We start from the raw sequence: 23,141 nt of genomic DNA on the forward strand, positions 1-23,141 counted from the left end.
GTTTCATAGATAAAACCCAGGTGTAAATAATTACTGGATACCTTAAAGATTACATTTGATTGACTGAGAATGTAAGAAAATAGACTGAAAGTTGGAGGACTACAGAGGAATGATTGAACCATACCTTGAGAAGCAAAGGGAACAACTATTCCCTCAATTCTGGGTCTCTTTTCAACATTTTCTCCTAACTGCAGTAGTAACACCTCTGCCACAAAGAATTAGGCAGTGGCATGTTGTGTCTCCAACGTTAATGAGCAAGTACCTCAAGCACAGGTCAACTGCTGAAAAATAAAACTGAGGTTTCCCACTGGCATGGGAAAATATTTCCTCCCCGACTCCTTCAGGCAAAAAGGTTACTGTACAGCATGAAACATTAGTTTGATTACTTTTAGATAGCCAAAGTTTGCTCTCAGTTATATCATTTCAAAGCTGGAAAAGACCATTTGGCTTAAATAGTCACATATTTATCTGTTTATATGAGTAGCTACAGTGAATAGTAAGAATGAACTAATCCAACCCTTTCGAAAAATCCAGTCAAAATATTTGACTGAATGGCGCTGGTTTCCAGTTTGATTTCAAGTAAGATAGAGGAACTAACCCTTATTTCCATCCATCCATGTGGTCTTTTTGGTCTGTGAGTCTGTGTAGAGTAAAGGAGAAGACCTTGGTCGTTCATCTACCTCCACTCAGCTAGTCTTCTCTTTTACAGGCTGGGTGAATCAAAGATGAGTCTCAAATGAAGCTCTAAGCACTTGCTCTGCAACCCAACAAGCTAAATGAAACCTATGTCCAAGGCATGTCACCCGAATGACAAAGGTGTCCTTCCCAAAATGAGGTGAACAAATATGGATGTGCTCCCACACCCAACAAGATGTAGCTAGTACGGCAATATGACACTGGTGCCTGTATTATTCACGCATTTAAAGGACCAAAAAACCTTATTTAATTGCTGGTTGAGTTATTGCTATTCTTTTAAATAGGGGATTGCCTGAACACAAGCTAGCTCACAGCTCTTCACAAGCAAATCTTCCATGGAGCTCCACTGGAGCTAAGGACAACCTTGTAGGCTCTGCAACCTCCTCCACAGGACAAATTAGGAGAGCCAGGCTTTGTTTTGGGAGAAGACACAGCCCCAGTTTGGACACGGACAGACGAACAGGTTGCTGTGTAGTGTGGGACCCTGCAAAGAGCTGGGAGAAACAGTTGGAGCTCAACAGCCATCTCAGTTACCCCAACAGCCTTCCACTGGCCAAATTAGTTTTACAGCCCCCCAAAGCAACTTATTGACAGTAGCTAGCTCTTACCTTCTCCTTCCCAGTCTGCTGTATGGACATATCCAGAGTAACACAGCAGAGGTGATTATCCATCCTTAACGCAATTTTAATTCACCTTTGTGCTGCTAGGAGAGGCTTGATGCACTACAAATAATAAAATAATACCCAGTTTAATTCAAGGTAGGAGTCTATTACTTCCTACACAGAGATTTATTTCCTTAAACATTCTCTTTAGATTATCCTTATCACGGGATTTTCAAAGTCCAGGGGGCTTTTGTTCCTTGCTAACTTTCACGTGTTTTGCCCTAATTCAGCTCCTTTCTGCAGAAAAGGCATGGGTTTAGCCCTTTCAGGTTATTCTCCTTCAAGTCCTGCATTATCATCTTCTTTTGAAGAACTCAGTTTCCCCAGCACTGAAATGAGTCTGGATTTTCACACCATTTTTTAAAAGAAACTCAAACCCCTGAAGTTAACAATATTAGTGCTTTTCAGTCACTAAGAGGGGGGATGGGGGTGTTATATTTTCTTATTACTGTCTTAAAAAGACAATGTATATTCCCATCTATACATACTGTACTTAATAATTTTCTAGCTTCAGAATTCTGGAGGGAGATCATTCAGTCCTGGTAATTTGCTATTACTGAATCCCTCAAATTGCTCCATCTTTTTCATGCCATACATCAGCCTGTTAAGGCCACATTTTTATTTCCTGTGAAAAGTGACCTTGGAATAGAATTTAGAAACAAAAATACATTAAAAGAGTAGGAGAGCTGATTCACTAGGAAAAGGTTAAGTTCCGAGTATTGGTAAGTGTTGACAATGAGGAGATGTAATAAAAATCTATAAATATTTGAGGGGTTTTAACAGTAATCATGGAGAGAAAAAATTACTGACTTTGTCATTAAAATATTTATCCAGATATATCTATCTTATTGGAGAAAATGAGCTCAGTATTTCAGGCACTGTGGTGTGGTAACTGGTGTTAATTTTAAATCTTTAATCACAACCACTGTAAGACAGTCCACTGAGATAATGGGGTGAAAATATGAAAAAGAAAATAGAGGGATATGTCTGGAAATTTTATTTGAAAGCATAATCCACTGAACTATGCTGCAGCATCCCAGATTAATTTGCAGAATCCCCATTAACTAGATAAAATTCCAGTGAAATCTATGGTCAGAAACAGCCGTCCTTTGACATGGGGATTGATGAAGTGGAGAAAGGAAGAAATGAAGGAACAGGGAAATTCAACATCCAACCTGGCTGTCCTCTCTAGCATATGCTACTGTCTACACATGTACCACCTGCACTGGTAATTAATCTAATAATGTGATATCTGTTTTGGAGATCTCTGGCTATTTTCATTTCTCAGAGCTTCTTTGATCTTTTATTCTTAACGGCTCCTGGCCTGTCAGTATATGCTCTAATCTATGTTACCTGGCAGAGTTTCAGCTCAAGATTTCTTTGAGTTCTTGAGGTCCTGCCTGAACTTTATACTTTCCTAAATAAAGCAGAAGCAGGATTGTTTCCAACTGCTTTGGTGAAAACATGAAGTTATAGGAACCATGGCTAGCTGACTCCACATAACTGGCCCTCATTTCGTTATAAACTGGAAGTTCCATAGAAAGGTAGACCCAAATGAGATCATCACAATTAAATCTGTGGTAGAGCCATGTAATTGTCTCAAGTGTATTGATTTCAGATTTATCTCCTATTTTACTTTTTGCACTCACAAACCATATATTTTGATGACACCAAGCTGAGCCGTGCAGTTGGCACAGTTGAGGGACAGGATGCCACCCAGAGGGACCTGGACAAGCTGGAGAAGTGGGCACATATGAACTTCATGAGGTTCAACAGGGCCAGGTGCGAGGTCCTGTGCCTTGGTCGGGCAACCCCCAGTACCAGTACAAGCTGGGGGTGAAGGGGTTGCGGGCAGCCCTGCCCAGAAGGACTTGGGGATGATGGGGGATGAACAGCTGGACGTGAGCCGGCAACATGCGCTTGCAGCCCAGAAAGCCAGCCGTGTCCTGGGCTGCATCAAAAGAAGTGTGTCCAGCAGGTCAAGGGAGAGGTGATTCTGTCCCTCTGCTCAGCTCTGGTGGGATCCCACCAGCAGTACTGCATCTAGCCCTGGGGTCCCAAGCACAGGAAAGACATGGACCTGCTGGAGGGGGTCCAGAGGAGGCCACAAAAATGCTCAGAGGTCTGGAACACCTCTGCTATGAAGACAGGCTTAGAGTCGGGGTTGTTCAGCCTGGAAAGAAGAAGGCTCCGGGGAGGCCTTATGGCCTTTCAATACTTAAAGCACGCTTACAAGAAAGATGGTGACAGACTTTTTAGGTCCTGTTGCAATTGGACAAGGGGTAATGGTTTTAAACTAAAGGAGGTTAGGTTCACACTAGATGTAAGGAAGAAATTTTTTACGATGAGGGTGGTGGAACTGGCACAGGTTTCCCAGAGAGGTGGTAGATACCCTGTCCCTGGAAACATTCAGGGTCATGTTGGAACAGGGCTCTGAGAAAACTGATCTAGTAGCAGATGTCCCTGCTTATTGCAGGGAGATTGGACTAGATGACCTTTAAAGGTCTCTTCCAACCCAACCCATTCTGTGATTCTACATTTTATGATTTGGTTACGGGAATAGCTTGCACTACCATCATTTCCTTTATTTGTCATGACATAATATTAAATAGTTGGGGCTGCAAAAGTGTTAACGGCTACCAAATAAAGTACTTCTCAATTAAATAGGCATTAGCAAAACACTACCATTTTGGTTAATAGTCCTAAAGGGTTTTCCTTCTCAACTTCAGCTGGTCCACAGCAACTCATGACATTACTTGCAGATCAGATGCCTCCTCAGGTTTCCATAACCCAGCAGTACCAGTTGGCCTACTGTGGGTAACGTATGGATGGGATTGGTCATTGTTTCAGAAGGATGTGTTTGAGTTTACAACATCCTTTTATCCATCAAGTTTTCTTAACTCATATCTGGGAAGGAGGAGGCTGCCTGCTTTCTGCCCATTTTGCTATGGCACTTTCTAGGGTTAAGGTCACGGTCACCTAAAGGTGTACAAGAAGCAGAGCATTTATATGGCACTCATCTTTTTTGTGTGTGTGACTGTTCAATCTAGTCATTGTCTGGCCCTGTGCTATCTCATGGCAATGGGACAAACCAATAGTTTCTCATAGAAGAAGCTGCACGCCCAAGGAAGATGGGAAAAAAAAGTACCATGGGCATTTGCCAGCAGTGAGAATGGTTCAGTGCTTCTCACTGTTTAACAATACTTTTTTTCTTTGAAAATGCAAATCAGCATCATTATATTTGAAAGGCACAAATTTAATTTATTTTTATTTTAAAGAAAAGTCAAAATAGATTAGTCTATGAATTTAATCTTCTTTCCCTGAATCTTCAGCAAGAAATTGTGCTAACATTGACACAGGTAATAAATTTCAGTACTTTCTTACATATTACCCTTCCAATTATTTTTCCACCCTAAATATCATCAACATTTTTAATGATATTATTTAAAAAAATAAAGCATCCAATTCATCAGACAGGATACCTTTTCCAGTACTTTTAAAGTACAAGGAGGAATTTGGAAAAAACTTAGAAACCCAGGCTGGTATTCTGGTTTTGATTCCTGTAGGGTAGCTGGTTTTTAGGTATAAAGCTGAGGAAGAACAATTATTCTCTCCCATAAACATTTTCTGATTTAGCACTTTGGAATACTGGCACATTCTTTTAATTTTTTGCTATTATTATCAAGTCAATCATGTGTGCAAATAAAACTTTAAATAAACTCACTGAGAAAAAAAATCAGAAGTAAAAATGGTTCTTTTTTTTGTTCTTTTTGGTTGTTTTTTTCCTTTTCCAGACTTCATAACCTCCTCCAGAAAATCATATAAGCCTTTCCAGGAGCCAGATCTCAGCTTCCCCTGTCCTTTGTTTATGCTGTAACCTTTGCTAAAACAGCCCCACTGCCAGTGGGTTAATATTTTCTTTGCTACCACTTTCTACCTGCAACCAGTACAGTGGCACAGCAAATGGAGCAGGCAGGTATGCAATCCAGTTATCGATCGGCACAGGAAATTAACCATTTGCTAATACATGGGTGTTTCATACAGCACTTTATATTTAGTTTGTATTTTTGTAAAGTAAGTATTTATATACATTGTTCATGTAATTTATTACATGTGTCTGTGTGTGTGAAATATATGAAGGCTATTTATGGGCTGTGTCAAAAGGTTAGGAACAATTGAATTTATGGAGAGGGATCACTATTCCCTTGTGAATTCCAGTAGTTGTTTTTCACATGTTTCTAAAAAAAAATTGAGAGGAGTCTTAGCCCATTTGGTGCTCACCAAAATGGATGGCTCTTAAGCTCCTGGCAGTGGTTCTTTAAACTAAGTGAGGTTATCTGGCACAAAAACAGACTAGGAGATGTTGCAACATCAATTATTAATGTCAAGTAACTTCCACCTGTGGTCCACAAGTCACAGCATCAAGCGTCAGCAGTGTTTCCATTTACAGAAGGCAATCACCTGAAAATCTGCAGGTCTTACCTCTCGTTCTGCTGCAGGTTCTCCATGGCCAGATGCTGTGTTCTATGATAAATGCTCTGATGCTCATGTTTTGAGAAAAAGAGTGTATTCTTTTCAGCAAGCATTTTTCTCCCTCTGGACCAATCTCTGGGGTGCATCCTTGAGCCAGGTAGAAGAGCTGTTGGGTAATACACAGAGTCATTTGATGGTAAAACATGACGTCAGTTCCTATGATGAATATAATCATCAACCTAGAGCAAAGAAGTAATAGTTTCCTTCCCGAATATCTTTCTTTCCACACCTTTGGCATGGCAGGAAAATTAAAGACCCTCAGCATTGACTCTGATATTTGTCAACGGAAGGAAATAATGAATGTTACCAATAATTGTACTTGTGGCACTAGGTGTCTGGAAAAATAACCTTTACCAAAGCCTTTTCTGTTGAATTTCTGGCCCATTCCAATAATTTTTACTTCGTATTTTCATCAGATCATATTCTGCTACTCACGTTCTGCTCAAATGCGTTAATATTGCTTCCACAATAAAAGTGACTTTCAAAGAAGTATTGACATGTTTTCGCTGTTTTTTTTTCATTAAACGTTACCAAGCCTGTTGTAGAACATGCTAGCAACCTCTTGGTTTGTTAGTGCAGGTTTTGGTTCTTAAGTGTATTAAAATACAGCGGAGAACTATCTGTTTCAAAAGTACTTGCTAATTATTATATATTTAGCATTTTATCAGGATTTTAACATTTGGGTCTAAAAATTCAGATACTTTACTATACTTCGATACATTTATTTTTACAGAAATTTTGCAATTAAGCTAACATTAGCATAATTCTTTTCTTTTTACTGCCAGGGCACATGCTTTTAGCTAGCCTGTAACCTCATCTATTGCACAGTAATTACAGACTATGCAATAGCTTAAGAGTATTTACATAAGCTGGTCAAACACAGTAAACAATCAGCAAAATTTTAATAACATCAGATTAAATCTTGAAGTTATTAATTCACTCTTAGTCAGGACTTACATGTATAAACATTTGAGGAAGTGATTGCAAAGAGTGGGTGATGACCTCAAGATTTCACCCAACACTAACAGATTTAGTCTGAGGTTTCTTCTTTGCAGTTATACACAACACAATCCCATCATCAATTAATCTGAATGTTTGCTTTAATATAGTTCTTTTATGGCTGAAGTTTGAAGATATTTCCTCGAACTAGATATATTTCAGTGGCTTAGTCTCATAATAAGTATTAAACATAACTTGACAATGTAGATTATCAGACTGAATGGTTTTAATAAACTTAATTTAGTGAAAAATTATAATTACTTCTTTTTTAATCAGAGCTTGAGTTCATGAAAGGGGAAAATTAGCTTTCTACATATGGCCATATCCCTATTTCTCCAATTCAGAGAAAATTCCTGTTCAATGTAGTCTTGCCTGAGTGGGGGATGAATAGAGGTTTGACTGTGGTAAATATAGTGCCTAGAAAAATGATGTGTTTTCCTGCTGTTGCTATCAAGACAGTTACTGTTCAACATTGTACTTCATACTTAAATTGGCTTTGCCAGAGCATGGTAATGTTTATAAACTATCAGTACTCAATTTGTCTTATTTGTAAAGAATGGGGCAAAACCTATTCTTGGTTATTGTGAGTCAGCTGCTTTTTTTTTATTATTTTCCAAAGGTTATGACACCAGACTGTTTGTATCTCAGCTACCAGATGCATAAATGATTGAATTAGGAGAAGCAGGACTTTTTTTACTCTGAAGTTTAAGCAATAAGCTATTATTCAAGAAGTGCATCAGAGCAGAGATCTGCCACTGAAGAGTCTTTGAGAGGGGAGGTGTGGGTTGATACCAGGTCTAAAGAGATGCTAATGAAAAAGCCCCAAGGATAAGTTCTCTAACAGAAACCCTAAACTTACCTGAGGACCAGTGTCTATCACCATCCATTACAGTTATCCCAGAGCTTTACATGGAGGAGTTTAATCACAGAAAGTCATTAGTAATTTATATTATGAATATGAGTTTGATAATGATTAAAAAAAAATTCTTGCCTTTTTGGATGTAGAGGAGTTTTAGCATGTGAGAAGTAGGTAAGTCCATACTTGGTTATTTAACTCCAGTTACTCTAACAAGTAAGTCTTTAGACTGCAGGTGGATTGCAAAGAGATTTCAGCAGTGTATTCAGCATATTGAGAAAACCCATTTTTCCGGCTAATGTTTTCCATTCTAAGTCAGTGTCATGCCAATGTTTGTGGTGATTCTCACAGAAGTGCAGGGAATAGGCTGATGAGAGATCCTTTAGAAATCAAACCCTGTAAAGAATTTTATTAAAATGCATTGTACGCGGAGTCCAGTTCTCTATTGTTCCTCCCATTACATAGCCGCTGCAATGTGGGTTTGAAATTACCAAAGCTGAACTTTGGTAATTTCTGTCGGCATGGTTATGATGAGTAATGGCCATGTCAACACAGGCAGCTTATCCCACGCTTCAACCCCAGACTGCTTGCAGCCCCACCCAGGTGTCTCTTGGACCCCTAAAAATGCAAAACTGTTGTTTGAGCTCTGACCCTCTGGGAGCGTTGGCCAGTCCTCAAGAGCCAAGCCCTTGTACTCTGCATGGTATCCCTTGGCTGTCAAAAACCACCATGACTCATATCCAACTAAAGCAAGTAAATTGCCGTTGTGTGGAGATGGTGTATTGCCATTCCTTCCGGACAAGGAGTTAAGCTGTGTGCAAACATCCCTCCCCTGGTACCCAAGGTCCTGGCACAGGCAGGGCATTAAACTGCTCACACACGGTGTTTCTTCTGCCTTTCCTTCCCCAGAAAAACAAACTGCTTTTAGATAGCACAGTGTTCAAAAAAAGTAAGTTCATTTTCTGTAATGGTACTTCAGACTGATTTTTTTTTTCCTAAAAGTCTGTTATTTTAAAATACCACACATATATGTACATATGTAGAAGAGATCATATACATGTATAATCTCTTTGATTTACAAAGAAATTGTGCGTATACCTATGTGTGTGTCTGTAAATGATCTCTCCTAATTTAAACGACTATGTGAAAGGCTTGCCGGCATTTTGCTGTGGAGATAAAAGTAGGAGAGAAAGTAGCTTATTAACACCTGGAATATCGCCTGCCATCTGGAGAGACTCAACCCACACTGGAGATGTAAGGTCTGGACACAAATTTCTGGTGTGTGATCCCAGACCTCAAGCTCTATCAGTCAGAGGCATGTCTTGTAGTTCTAGCCAGCATTTTACACCCATTTGGCACCAGTACAAAGGCCTACAAAAGGTGGGAGCAATAGGGAATTAGTCCCACTGAGCTTAATAAAAACGCAGGGAGGGGAAAAAGTCATAGTTCATTTGTGGAGCCCTGAGATAAGTAGGTTTTTTATAACGTAGAAATGTTCTGGGACGTGCCAGTATAAAACAAAAGAGCTCTAGGACAGCCAAGAGGAAAGTATACAACAAAAATAAAAACATATGGAGGCATTTAAAAACAAGCTAAAATTTGTCTTCTACAAACCCCCAAACACGCGCTCCCCTGTTCTTCCTGCAGCTCGCAAGGAAAGGGTGGTTCTGGGTTTCCTTTCCAGATGGAGAGCTCAGCAGCGTATTCCCATTCCAGCACTTCTTCCAAATCTGCCACATTATCCTGCTTTCTCTAACACCTGCTACAAAATATCTCACACTTGTTCTGTCTCGCTCAAGGTACAGAAGAAAAAGGACCCTGGCACCATCAGAGGTTGTGCCCAGCGCCGCAACCAACACTCCCAAAGGAGCCATCCCCACCGCCTTAGCATTGTTTGCAGAGGAGCGTTTGTGTCGTGGACACCATCCAGGGAACGGCAGCAGAAGTACACATGCTGACACCTTGAATTTGGTGTGAATGGATGGATTTGTGGAATTCCTCTGGCCAGCCTTTCTTTTATGATTCACTTTTTCATGATAGATGACGTTTTAGAGATGGAGTGCTGCTGCCGTTGCACACGAGTAGCCTGTGGCAATGGGCAAGGAGGAGGCTTTTCCAAGCCTCACACAAGGAAATTAATTAAAAATGAAAACCATGGTAGCTGTCACATGTTTGTGTTCAGGTGGCTTATTGGGATGTAGCCTGTTGTGACACCACAAAATCTATTACATACATCTGTGGTTGTTCAATGTCACACAGCTTTCATTAAACATGTGTTGGCTGATGTTCTTCTGTCCTTCCAGATTCAGTCTGGTTCATGAAGACCACGAATCTCAGTCAAGATCCTTCCTTGCCCTACTCCTGGTCAAAAGTGGAAGACCCTGGAAGCTGTTTTATCCCACCTCAAGTAACAGGGTCTCCAAAGGCCCATGGACAAGCTTGGAATTGCCACAGCTTTGTTTCTGTCATGTTGGGGTCAAACCACGTGTTCCAAAAAGGTTCATATTCAAAATGTTTTGTGACAGAAAAGAAAGGGGCATTACGGCTGCTGAATATGCGGCCTTAGGCCATGCTCCATAGCCTGACCTCCACTGCAAGCACCAGGTGGGAACACTGCAAAAGCAATGGAAGGTGTCTGGGCTGCCCCTTAGATGCAGCCTCCTTATCTTAAGCCATTAATTCAATTATGAATTACAGCAGCCAGCTAATAGACTATGAATAGAATGGAATGGAATTTAATGGAACAGAACGGAATGGAACGCAATGGAACGGAACAGAGCAGAACAGAGCAGAGCAGAGCAGAGCAGAGCAGAACAGAACAGAACAGAACAGAACAGAACAGACCCAGAACAGAACAGAACAGAACAGAACAGAACAGAACAGAACAGAACAGAACAGAACAGAATAGAATAGAACAGAATAGAACAGAATAGAATAGAACAGAATAGAATAGAATAGAAATAGAATAGAATAGAAGAATAGAATAGAATAGAATAGAATAGAATAGAATAGAATAGAATAGAATAGATTCAGTTGGAAGGGACCTACAGCAATCATTTAGTCAAACTACCTGACCACTTCAGGGACGACTAAAAGTTAAAGCATGTTTTAGGGCATTGTCCAAATGCCTCTTAAACACTCACAGGCTTGGGCATTGAGCACTTCTAGTTCTAGCATTTGACCACCCTTCCCAAAAAGAAAGGCTTCCTAACGCCCAGTCTAAACCTCCCCAGCACAGCTTTAAACCATTCCCATGCGTCCTGTCACTGGATCCCAGAAGAAGACCTCAGCACCTCATTTTCCACATCCCCTCCTCAGGAAGCTGTAGATGACAATGAGGTTGCCCCTCAGCCTCCTTTTCTCCAAACTAGACAAACACAGAGCCCTCAGCCACTCCTCATGGGATGTGCCTTCCAGCCCTTTGCCCAGCTTTGCTGCCCAGCATGGGGTAGTCTGTCTGGAGAGCAGGGTGCAAGCTGCAAGCAGCAATACAGCTGAACTGTAGACCAAGAAGGAGAATACTGGATCTTGCCATCTCTGGTTGGTTGCCCTGTACTTGATTGTCCAAGAATGGGTCCTTAAAAATGGACATTGACTTAAAGAACCACAACACAGCTGCTCCAAAGATCAAGGATAAAGAGGCAGAGCTGTGCATTATATGGGAATGGTTAATAATAGATTGAATAAAACAAGTTGGCCTCTTTTGCTCTCCAAAACTGAGACAATTGTCGGCAATAGATTCACCATACTAAGGCACAAATTTCCCAAAGGAGCCCAAGGGCTGTACTCCTGCCTGCTATTAGTACTGACCTGTACAAGACCTGTCACGTAAAACAGAGCAGCCAAGAGCTGTCTGGTGCTCCCCATGAGCACCATCTCCATCCTGGTGGCAGTTATTTACACATCGGCCTTGAGGAGTAGGTCCGCCACAACTATGGATCCCAAAGTGAAGGTCATGTTCTCTGTTCAGGGGTTAAAAGGCAGTGAGGTGGACATGAAAAACATTTCAAGATGCATGAGATAAGTGCTTTAATAAAATATACTGATTTGGGGAAATTAAGTTCTGGTATTATTCCAGTTTTCCTGAAAAATTGTTGTTTCCATATTAACCATTTCTAGATATCAAACAAACCTTTATCCCTCTGATAAGAAATGTGTGTACTGTTACATTTTCTATCCACAATCACATGGAGCAATACAAAGATGTAAACCATTTTATCTATTTAACATTGGATATTAGATTTTTCAGTACTTCCACCACCCCACAGAAATTATATTCACACAGTACAAAAAAATTCAAACAATAGTAATAGCGGGGGGGGGGGGGGGGCGGAGGAATCTGTTTTCTTTTTTTTTTTTTTAACTTGGTGTTAACTTAATGATATGTGACATTGCTATCAGTGCAGTGCAATAAAAATGAAATGGTACCCAATGTGCACAGACACTATGGAAATTTCAAATGACAACAGCAACAACAAAAATTATACTTTCCCTTTCCTTTCCTATACCCTTTGCATTAACGTAAGGATATGTGACTTTGCTATCCATGCACTGCAATAAAAATGAAATTGGTGGCCAATGTGCCCAGACAGAGCCTTCAAATAAAACAAAAATAAAATTATATTCCTTTGCATCATGTAAAGGATACAGATGCGAGGCACAAATTTCACTTTGCTGCCACATCACAAATAATATGCCAGCTGAGAACCTATATTTCTTTCTCATCATGAGGGAGAAAAAAAATGTACTTCGGAACAATTTTTTTTTTAATTTCTCTTCATTTTATAAACACTAAAAAATGTGTTTTAAAACAGTTTCTTATATTAGACTCATTGTGTTTATACATTTCCTAAATGAATGCTTTTTTGGTAACATGTTTGTGTCTAACATTACTCATATAAATAAAAATATACAGTCATTTTATGGGATAATAGGCAAACAGACATCTGCATGCAACATTTCCCTCATTAGATGTTATCATGTTAGCATATTTTTATGACTTTGCTGCAAAATACAATGTGCTGATTTGAAACCTTATTAAATATAACTTATTATGTATGTTAACAACCCAAATGCTTTAGTTATGCTTGGAGAACTGTTTAATAAAGGAGTAGTTAACACTGCTGTAGTTTGAGGCAATGTGACCTGGAGGAATATGCCCACAGACACTACAGGAGCAAGAGCAGCAGCTCCTCATCTATGATCAGTGAACTGCTGATGGTCTGCAGATCCCTTCTTTGAGACGACAGGACAGCCGTCTGACTGTCCTTGTTTGCAGCTACCAAACCACATTGCAACTAATTAGGCATATATTAGGTGCCTTAGCATTATTTTTCCAGTGAGAAGTTTTCATCATTAACACGAAGATGCACAGGTGTTATCAAAAAGAGCCAGTGGAATGCAGTTGTCCAAAAGACCATAGTTTTTTAGAAAATCTGAACTCCAAAACACCAGTAAATGGAAGACATCGGTCTGGAGGACTCGGAGCAAGGAACACTCCCAGTCTGAGTAGAGGGGGCTCCATCTTCAGGTGCTGCAAACCAGTTGCTGTAATGGTTTAATTAAGATGAGCACAAGTGCCACGGTTAAACACCCTTGTCGGAAAAGGAGAAAGTGATGGAGAGTTCAGCCACCGGCAGCACCAGGCCAAGGAGCCAATGGCACATGAGCAGATGAGGGTATCTGCTGGTTTCATTTACATTGGGATGCATACAGCCAACAGAGCAAAAATCAAAGAATCAGATGGGTTGATAATCTGGCCCCAAAAATGCACAGTCGCTGCTCGATTGCTGTCACATCATGCTACGAAAGTACCAGGCAAGCCAAGCTGTGGGGACCAGAAACTACCGAGGAAGTGATTTACGCAATGGTTACTCTGAACAAACTGTCCGTTCTACTCTGAATGTATTTAAAGGCTTTCTTCACAGTGATTGTAAGAACGAAATGAGTCCTCCAAACCATTAGTGCTTTCAGCTGGGTTTGATCAAACTGTTACACCCTCCATGCCGGGGCTCTGAAAGATGAATGCATAATTGAGAAATTTTCTCTTCTAGAATATTTCTCAAATCCAACAACAAAAGAGTTTAATCAGAAAGTTACTCCCTTTTCAGGGATAGTTCTGCCATGGCTGTTTGGATAAAATGACTGGAAATCAGAGCTACAGTCATTTAAATAATCTGTTAAAAAGCTATTACGTTTCCTTAATGCTAGTTATTTTTAAATGGTTCTTGGTTTGATTCGTGAACAATACATGAACAGTACATGATTCACATGGGCAATTTTTATTAAGCACTTATCCCAAAAAGAATGTCAACTGGGTGAAACCCATTGTATACTGCAGCATTTTCACTTTTTTTTTTTTTAAAATAACATGCGTTAAGGTTCAACCTCTTATAGACCAAAGTTGACAGGGAACTTGGGCCTGCTGCAGAAGATCAAGGAGCCAACAGAGGCTGAAAGATATTATATAGGTAATTGTAAAGATCTTGCTGCAGTTCGAGTGCTTTTGAAGTTCTGTAATGACTTTCTGCTATCAGAAACTGTCAGGTTTAATTGAAGTCAAAGCTTGCTACTTAATCATGAGATCCATAAGTGTGTAAATATTAGTGCTGCTGCTAAGCAATGAATCACCTTAGTATTAATTAGGGGAAAAAAATGCTTTGCACTGCTTTAAGGGCACAGCACACAGTGAGCTGCACTGAGAGGTGCATTGGTGTGTTTGCAGGGAGGATCATGCAACTTCAGAGGATCGGGAGCTTCAGCTTTTAATTCCGTTTCTAACAGACTTGGTCTGGGCCCTGGGTAAGGTACTTTCCCCCCATACTACTGTTTCTCCATTGTTCCAGCTGTAAGGGATGGATTTGGTAAATTATTACCCACCTGACTGGGATAGCACACGAACTAAAAATTTCACCAGAAAGTTTCCTATAGTTTAAACTGTTCAAATATTCCAGCAGTTTGAAGTTCAGTGTAATACATAGTATGCAAGCACAAAGACAGTCACCTAAGGCTTCGTGACACTGGTGGCTAACGTACCCATACTTCCTATGCACAGCCAATGTGGGGATGATTTTACAAGAAGAGTTATTGCTAATTGCCATTTTGAAACAAACAATATATTGCCAGTTGAGCAATATGATCAAAATCCAAAGCATTGTTTCTGCTGTGTTATAAAAGAACTTGGATTATGCAATTCAGTGCCAAAGTGACTTAGATCTGCTTAAAGACTTCTAAATTATGGTAAGCATTTAAACTGATAAGCAGAGATTAAATATGGGCCACAATAGGATTAATGAATATCAGGGTCTTAAATTACCTATTTACAATCACATTTAAAAGTAGAACTACAGCTATTAGTTACAGTCAGGGTACGCTTCAGACTGGACAGTAGCAGTGAAGTGACGTGTCTACAGAGCCTCTCGCTTGATCTGAAGAACTCCTGGGATGCAAATTTTCAGTTTTGAAGATCATCTAGTTGAAGTGCATCCACTTTTCAAAGTTTTGCAGCAACCTTAACACAAGTTTTAGCACACGGCACTCTTACAACTCTACTACACGCTGCATACCAAAGAGTTGCCCTGGGGGGAAAAAAATGGTGTGGTTAGGATCCTAGCTAAGTGTACTTCTAGGATTCATTAAATTTTAATGCATCCCAGTTGTACTTCATTTTGGGAAACTATGCTTCTTTTATTGTTGGGTTACCCGGGCCCATAATCAGGTCCTTAATATGTTCAACAAAGCATCAGGATGCATGAAATATCTTACCAGATAATCCTCTTTGGAATCCACAGTTCAGTTATTAAATATTTCTTTCACTAATCTCTGTAATCCTCTGTTGATATAGGTCAGTAAAACAGTGGCTAAACCTCATATGATAAAACTGTCTAGATTTTGCAATCATTCCTTTTATATATTTTTTTTTATTTTTCTCAGCTGTTCTTTACTCCCAAAGGGATGCAACCATCATTATAGATGTTGCACATGGCAGCTCCCAGGAACCATGGGGAAGGTCTCTACACCAGTATGTCAGCCAAGAGTTGAGATCCATCAGCAAACTTGAGACATATTCAGAAAATGTATGTGAGAGTCAAGACCAGGATTATATGCTGTTTGATAACTGAGACTACATTAGCTTACTAGTGTTCGCAGCCACTGGATTAGCAATCAGTGTTAAATCTTCACATGCAATGAAAGTTAACAATGCTGGTTTTATATTGTCCCAAAAAAATCATCGAGTCTGTTTTCTCCTTTTGATTACAGTTCATTTAAGGGAAGAACGTTACTGCATGCTTTGAAAATGTTTTATGTGTCTTTGGCTGATAGAACACACAAAACGTTTGAATAGGCCCATTTATTTGAGCAGACGTATTAAATAATACTTTAAATGTGAACATGCGTGTCATAAATTTTGTAGTCTCTTTAAAGTAGGATAAATCTGTGTATTTAAAATAGTCTTTCTTCAAAGCCATCTTTTTCTTTTTCTTTTTTTTTCAAACAGTCATAAAGGAAACTCTGATTTGTGCTGCATGAACAATGCCAGCATCATCATTTTAATGTTACCCATATGGGCTTCTAATAATAGATAAGAGACTACATTTGTATTGTATGTCTTAGAGACATTTAAAATCTTGATAAGGAAAGGCTGATTTCATTGGCCCCACAGTTAAAGGAAAGCAGACCCTAATTAAAAGAATTCTGTTCTGAATTAACTAGTTTGACATGTGCTAATTGACAGTTCCTGTGAAATGGTTCTAATTAAAGTCAATATGTCTTTTTCAATTAAAAGGAAATTAAGAATATACTAATATACATTAACAACTTAATCTGCCTTCAATATCCCATACATCAGCTGCTTTTTTTCTAATGTTATTGGAGAACCATCTGACATGCATATTCTACTGTTTGGTTATGGTATCTCATTATTACTCAACAAGAACACAGGCACTGGTGGATATCCCCTAGAGCAAGATGAGAACTTGCCTATACTCCATGCTTGCAATTCCTTATCTCTAGCCAGGTAAAATGTAAACTCACCTTTCCACGCAGAAGAAAAAAATACTTTTCTAGTGACCAGAGATCTACTTATTAATTGTGCACTAGGGCAAGTGTTGATGACTGTTCGGTGAATTCAAACTTTTACTAAAAGCCTTAGAAGTAGTGGTGCACTGCTGGGCTGCCCTTTCATTATTTGGCCCAAGGAAAGGGAGATTTTTTACTTTGGAGAGACATCTCTCATGCTCTGTTTCAGAAGTGAATGCAGGGCAGAGTTCTCTGGTGGGAATGCTTTTAATTGTATATACAAGAAGAAAATAGAAAACATGCCTGCTTGGTAGAGCAGTGCTGAAAACCATCCCATTGTTGTTGCTGGAAATGTGACGTGTCTGTTTATAGCCACAAAATTAAGTATTCAAATGTGCAGTTGACTTTTTGCTACCAACTCCAAGGATCTACTGCTACTGACTTTACTAACTAAAAAAGCTCCATCCAAAATATCAGTCTTCATGCCAATAAGATCGCTACCTTGAATTTACAGTGAACTATGAAGAATATTAACATCTGCTCATGTGAACTTTGTTATTGATTTTTCATAGTTTTTATTTTCCTGTTTGGGAAATAATAATGAAAAACTTCAGCCAATACATTTTGGAGAGCAGAGTCACCCAGGGAACAAGTAGAGTAATTGACTTTAAAAGGTAATTAGATAGCTGCTTTAAAAAAAATCTGCCTCATATAGGCTGTTAAGAACACAGTAAGAACACAATCTCACTTCTATTATAAATTTTGTATTTCAGGGAACACAACTTCAGCTATGAATATTCACTCTGCTGAATTTATCATAAAAAGAATATATTATCTAGCCAGATTTTACCAAAGCTTGGCTTGACTCCAGCAGTCTACAACATTCAAGCGACTTTTAAATCATAACAAAAACATGTATCTTTTTTTCAAGAAGATGAAAATTCCACAAATAATCGTTTACTTCTACCTGTAATGTTATGAGACAAATTAAGTGACAGAGAATGGATTTTTCTAGCTCCAGAAACTGAAACAGAGGGTTGCTGAGAGCACAGCTAAGCCTCAGAAACTGTATAAAATGCTCTGGGAAGATTTCGGAGTTGTGGTGAGGTGTAATTTTTTACTTTTGTTTGAAGTTGTTGTTTTTCCTGGTGTTTGTTGAAATTCATATTCATTTTAAGAAGCGGCTAATATCCAAAATGTTTCATACTATTGAAATAAAAATGACCACATTGCGTATTGTTGTCTGGTTCTGTTTAACAGAAAGAATACAGCCAGATTTTCAGGACTGTGCAACCAGATTCCATATAGGCAGCTACTTAATTCTTGCAAATGCCAATGAAAGGTTTAAAACTTTGTCCCAAAGCATCTAGTGCACAACTCACAAGGCCTCATCTTAAAGCTAAAAACATTTTCTTGATCAGCCCTCTTAAATCCGTATAGATTGCTTACACAGAGCTGTGAATGTAAAGAGACGCTTGGGCTGAGCGTCTTGACTCTCACACTAGACAACGCATTTTAGCGGGTCATTGATGAGACCAAGGGCTTCAGAAAGTTTCTTACCCAGCTCCCCTCCCTCATGCTGCCAGCGGGTCCCTGTGACTTTAAAGGAAGATTTTAAAGGGGAAAAGCATTCAGAGAACCTGAAATAAAGAAAGAGAGCAGCTGAGATATAGACCTTGAAATGGGGCTGTTTGGTTCTGCCAACCGGAGTTAAATACCCGGTTCCCCTGGAGGACCTGGGATAAAGAGCCTGATGTGTTATTTCAATATAAAAACTCTATCTGACCAAACCAGGCACTAAGCTAATCAGGTCCTAGAGACAACCATGTCCTAAGGAAAAATACTCATACATTTACAACAGAAATTCAAACCCTATCTTAACCATTTCTTTTATTTTAAACACAGAAAGCTCCATAGCAAGTGGGACTGGACTCTTTGATGCCATATCTTCGTGTCCATTGTAATCTTTTAATATCTCATTATCTAACCTGGGGATGGTATTTTCAGAGATCATTTATATGTGTGTCTAGGACTATATATGACTCACAGATACCATTCTTTTCTCAGTGTCGATTTTTAACTATTGCCTCAGTATGGAGCTGGTACAGATGCATCACTGAAGTAAGATTTTAAACATGTCTCTAAATTAGTAAATAAACAAATCTCTGGGAGACAGCAGAAATTCTGACTACTTGTATTCATTAAAATTCCATGGTACTCTGCACAAGAGGAATGCTAATCCTGGAGCCTAAACTGAGACCCAATCCCACAGGCCCTTAAAATGTGCTTAAAATAGAGTAAGACTATTTACAAGGTTCACTTTATGGACCTAGGTGACTGCAGCTCAACAGTATTCTGCCTGTCCAAAATGCTACTTGACTTTCCACCAGCTGCATTATTCTTTCTTCTCTCGCCTCCTTTTCCTGTGGCTTTGCTGTAAACTGCTAGGAGCTTATTTCATGGATTCCGTATTTCAGCTGCATTTCATGCACAAGTGAGAGGACAAGGACAATGGTATGTGAAGCACTTGGAAAATTATTTTCCTCTTACTCCCCTTGCTAAGCCTGTTTCAGTATTTCAACCCCTTGCTCTAAAACTGGGGAGAAAGGGGGAAAGAAGATGGAGCATAATATAAGAAACAGTTGGCTTGCATCTGAAAACACTTATGAATGAGTTCCACTTGACTCATAAAAGTAGTCATATTGATTTGAAAAAGCCACTGTTTGTTGGAACATGTCAGTGTAACGCATTTGCAGTACATGTAAGAAACTCCTTGTAATGCAAACGTTTACAGTGAGGTCGGTGCTGGGTAGGTCTGGAGTAATCCTTGGTCACACAAACAGTCTCAAAAGCCGAGGGGTCAGGTAGGAAGAGAAACACCTTATCCAGGTAAAGATCCTGTTTTATATAAGCATTTTACTATTGTATAAAGAGTATCAATACTCTTTGGGAGATGGGGGGAGGGGGGAGGGCGATCATTGCATGAATCAAAGCAGTAAACTTGTGAACTACCTTCCTGTGGATGAAGGTCTAGACAGATTTCGGTGGAGTCTGACAGCCCTGAAAGTCAAAAACACAGTAAAGAAAAAAAAAAAATTCCAGTTCCTACGAACCTTCCAGAATGCAGCTATCTTTGTCTTTGTATAAATAATTAGTGAAGCAGTCTTTCTGTTTATATCCAGCCTAGCTAGATAGAGCTGTTTGTGTGGGGAAGGAACTGCTGTGTTCTTGATGCAAGCCAAGCACATCCTATAAATTCTAGAGTCCAAGAAAAAATTTATCTTGGCAACAGGTCTGCTCGAGAAATCAGCATGTGGGACATGCAATGCTGTGGTCCATGTAAAAACCTCTGGTTAGCAAGTTTTTTCTCCTAAGCATCTGTCTTTCTTACCACTTTTCCCTCTTCCCCCCTTCCCTTCCACAGCACTTACTGTATGTAGTCACATTTTCCTAGCCATGAATGCTACGCCAGTTATACATCCTCCTAATACATACATTATGGAATGTGTTTGTTTTTGCTGTTAGAACAGATAAACATATTTTCAACATGGATTTGCTCATGAACTGAAAAACAAAGTCATGTGGGATGTTTTTAATATCTTGTTGGCTTCGCTATTGAGAACATTTGGCCCCAGGCAGCCTTCATTTACATACCATGCCCCACATCTTTTCTATTATTGTTAATTGAATATTCACATTTCAGTGTTCCTGATCCTGACCCCTATTTGCTTCACACATTCTTTTGTACTCAGTGGCATCAATTTTTCTGGCATTATTATTAACATTATCATGCAAATAATTATTTGTTAAAGTCATCCCCTTTCACTGACAGCAAAAATGACTCAAAATTGGTAATGTGTCTGCCCCTGTTTCATACAAACAGGTAGATTAATACAGAAAATAACATGGCTTAGGAGGTGTACCGGTTCCCATTTTAAGCTCCTATATTTAAGTATTCAAATTTTTCTAACCTTTACTTTCAAGCCCTTAATTTTGGGCGAAGCTTTGTGGTCTTAACCTTTGCTCCAAGACGCCTTTTTAAGTGAAAGCAAGAAGTTAACTAGAAAGATCTACATTTTTTTAACCATAACAAAAGTTTCATCCAAAATAACTAGCTGTAGGTAGTTGAAATATGGCATGGAGCAACTTTCCAAGAATCTTTCCTTCCACTACGACACAGAAATCTAACTCGAAATGTGCCTTGATCCAGATTTTGACGGCTGTATTCAGATCGTATTGAGTGCACAGCCAGGGAAAACTGTGTGGAACACGTGCACGGGTGAGACAGTTGCTGAATGGAAGATGAACAGAAGTGGTAACAGTTAAGGAAGCCCATACCTGTCTTCATTGCCTTCTGCAGTGTGGCTGAAGGATTAGGAGAGCTCCTTGTAAATCCAGCAAGAAGCCATCCCATGGAGATGACCTTCTAAGTGTTCTGTAGCTCCTAGTAAGTATGAAAATGAACATTCAAAACCAGGCAACAGATTGGATTCATACTACCCAAAATGATGGTTTATTCAACATTTGCGCCCTTGTGGGCAGCAATGTGACTTTTCACCAGCCAAGGAGATGCAGAAAGGATTCAATTCTGCATGGATTCATTCCCAGACCTTCCAGTCCTGCTCCAACCCAGACAACCAGTTGTAGACATGTACCACACCAGCATTACTTTATGAGCCAAGACACCTTGAAGCCACAAAGCAAAGGTTTTCTGCGTCTTCCACCATTTTTCCTTACACCTGGGGAAAGTACACCTAAAAACCAAAACTGTAAGTGCATGTGGACTTCATGATAGTGTGCTTAACACTTGATAACTAACAAAGCTTACACTGGTGTTCACGCTTTCGAAAACAATGGTCAGGTAAAGTCTCTAAAGATCATCTCATGTACAATATGACAGTACACTTTTATTCATGTCCAGCCCCAGTCTTTCTGCTTGTAATGCATGCCTGACTGCTGTACCAGTGCACACTGGTGGCAACGGTGTTCATGTAGGTGCATCCATCTCCTGTACGCCGTATATTAAAGAAATGAGATGTCTGATCATCTACAAAAAGAGAACATGCTGAAGAGAGATCAGTGAGTGTGCCAGGCAGAGTCCAGTAAAAGTATATGAAAAGTATCCTGTAGAGAGTACTCGTACTTCTGATCACAGGTAACTTTAAAACAGATATCAGTGAAAGCAGACTGGCACTGTAAAGCTGTTTAAAATGTGTAGGTACCTTTGTTCCATTGTCACAGAAATTGCACCTCTGTCTAACGCTCTGTTAAATTTTTTGGGTGGCTAATTTAGCTTCCATACCCATGATACCCAGGAGGGAGACCACACTGGTGACTGAGGCAGAAAAAATGGGCTGTAGAATTCACGCACAACTCAGTCTGTTTTAGAAGTCGGTGAGAGAGTTTCCATGGACTTCAAAGGGTGTTGGCTCAGCACCCACCGTACTGTGAGAGCAGATCTCTGTGCAATACAAGAGCAATCAGAATCAGGCTCTAAACACAGAGATCTCTAAATCTAAAGCTAGAAACCTCATCTCCAGAATCAAAGTGCAGCTGTTTCTTGAGGTCACATCCATTTTCCCATGAACTGAGCAGCATTCATATAAACTCGTTATTTCTGAAAACAGGCACCTAACTCCTATGACCGCACATACACAAGCAAGTTTGGAAACTTCGGTGTAAGGCAGCAAGGACAAACAAGCATGCCATAATTCATGGGAAGGAATGGGTGTCCTGAAAGGATGGCCTTTTCTGTAGGCATTGCCATTCTGCTGGTGTGGTCCACCTCAGGTACACTAAATACTGCTTGTTCTCTAACATTTGCATGATGTTTGTCTGTCTTCTCAAAGTTGTGGGAGTACGGTAAGAATATTACACTTTTTTAGTGGAGAAACACCGCACATCTATGAAGCTAAAAGTTGATATAATCTCAAAGCCATCAAATTAAACACAGCAGAGGAGCTTCATCATTTTCTTGTTTGGGTAGCTGAGTTAACTGTTATGGCCTTGATCCACGAAATGCCTTCCCAAGCCAAAAAAGCAGCCCACTGACATCAGTTAAGCATGCATCTGTCTGTGCACAAATCAGATTGCAAGACTGGAGCCCTGAAGTGGTCTTAAAACAAGGCCAGATAATGGTCTTACGTGAGACCTCTTACTCAACCCAGCTGAAATCAATGGGGCTACTGGATGGGGAAAAAAATTATTCACGAATGAGAGTGAGGAACTTCCAGTCTGACCTTTCATGTTCCGCATGGTTTGTGTATACGCTTATTGAAAATGAAATGTAATTTTATATTTTATAGTTTGAATCATATAGAATCAGCATAATTTATGCAGGATCCCACATGCCTGTTAAGTAGTCAGAATGCTTTTCA

At 39.6% G+C, this 23,141-nt stretch overlaps 1 long non-coding RNA gene across 1 annotated transcript; it reads right to left on the minus strand.

The window, feature by feature from the left end:
* Positions 1 to 1,306: 1,306 nt before the first annotated feature.
* LOC114012035 (uncharacterized) lies at positions 1,307 to 22,925 on the minus strand. Its single transcript, XR_003554232.2, has 4 exons — positions 21,103 to 22,925; positions 11,557 to 11,708; positions 5,841 to 5,997; positions 1,307 to 1,418 (listed from the first exon to the last, which is right to left on the minus strand). It is a non-coding gene; the product is annotated as an uncharacterized LOC114012035 (long non-coding RNA).
* Positions 22,926 to 23,141: the final 216 nt, after the last annotated feature.

The sequence above is a fragment of the Falco peregrinus genome, chromosome Z (genome assembly GCF_023634155.1).
Source record: "Falco peregrinus isolate bFalPer1 chromosome Z, bFalPer1.pri, whole genome shotgun sequence".
Classification (NCBI taxonomy): domain Eukaryota; kingdom Metazoa; phylum Chordata; class Aves; order Falconiformes; family Falconidae; genus Falco; species Falco peregrinus.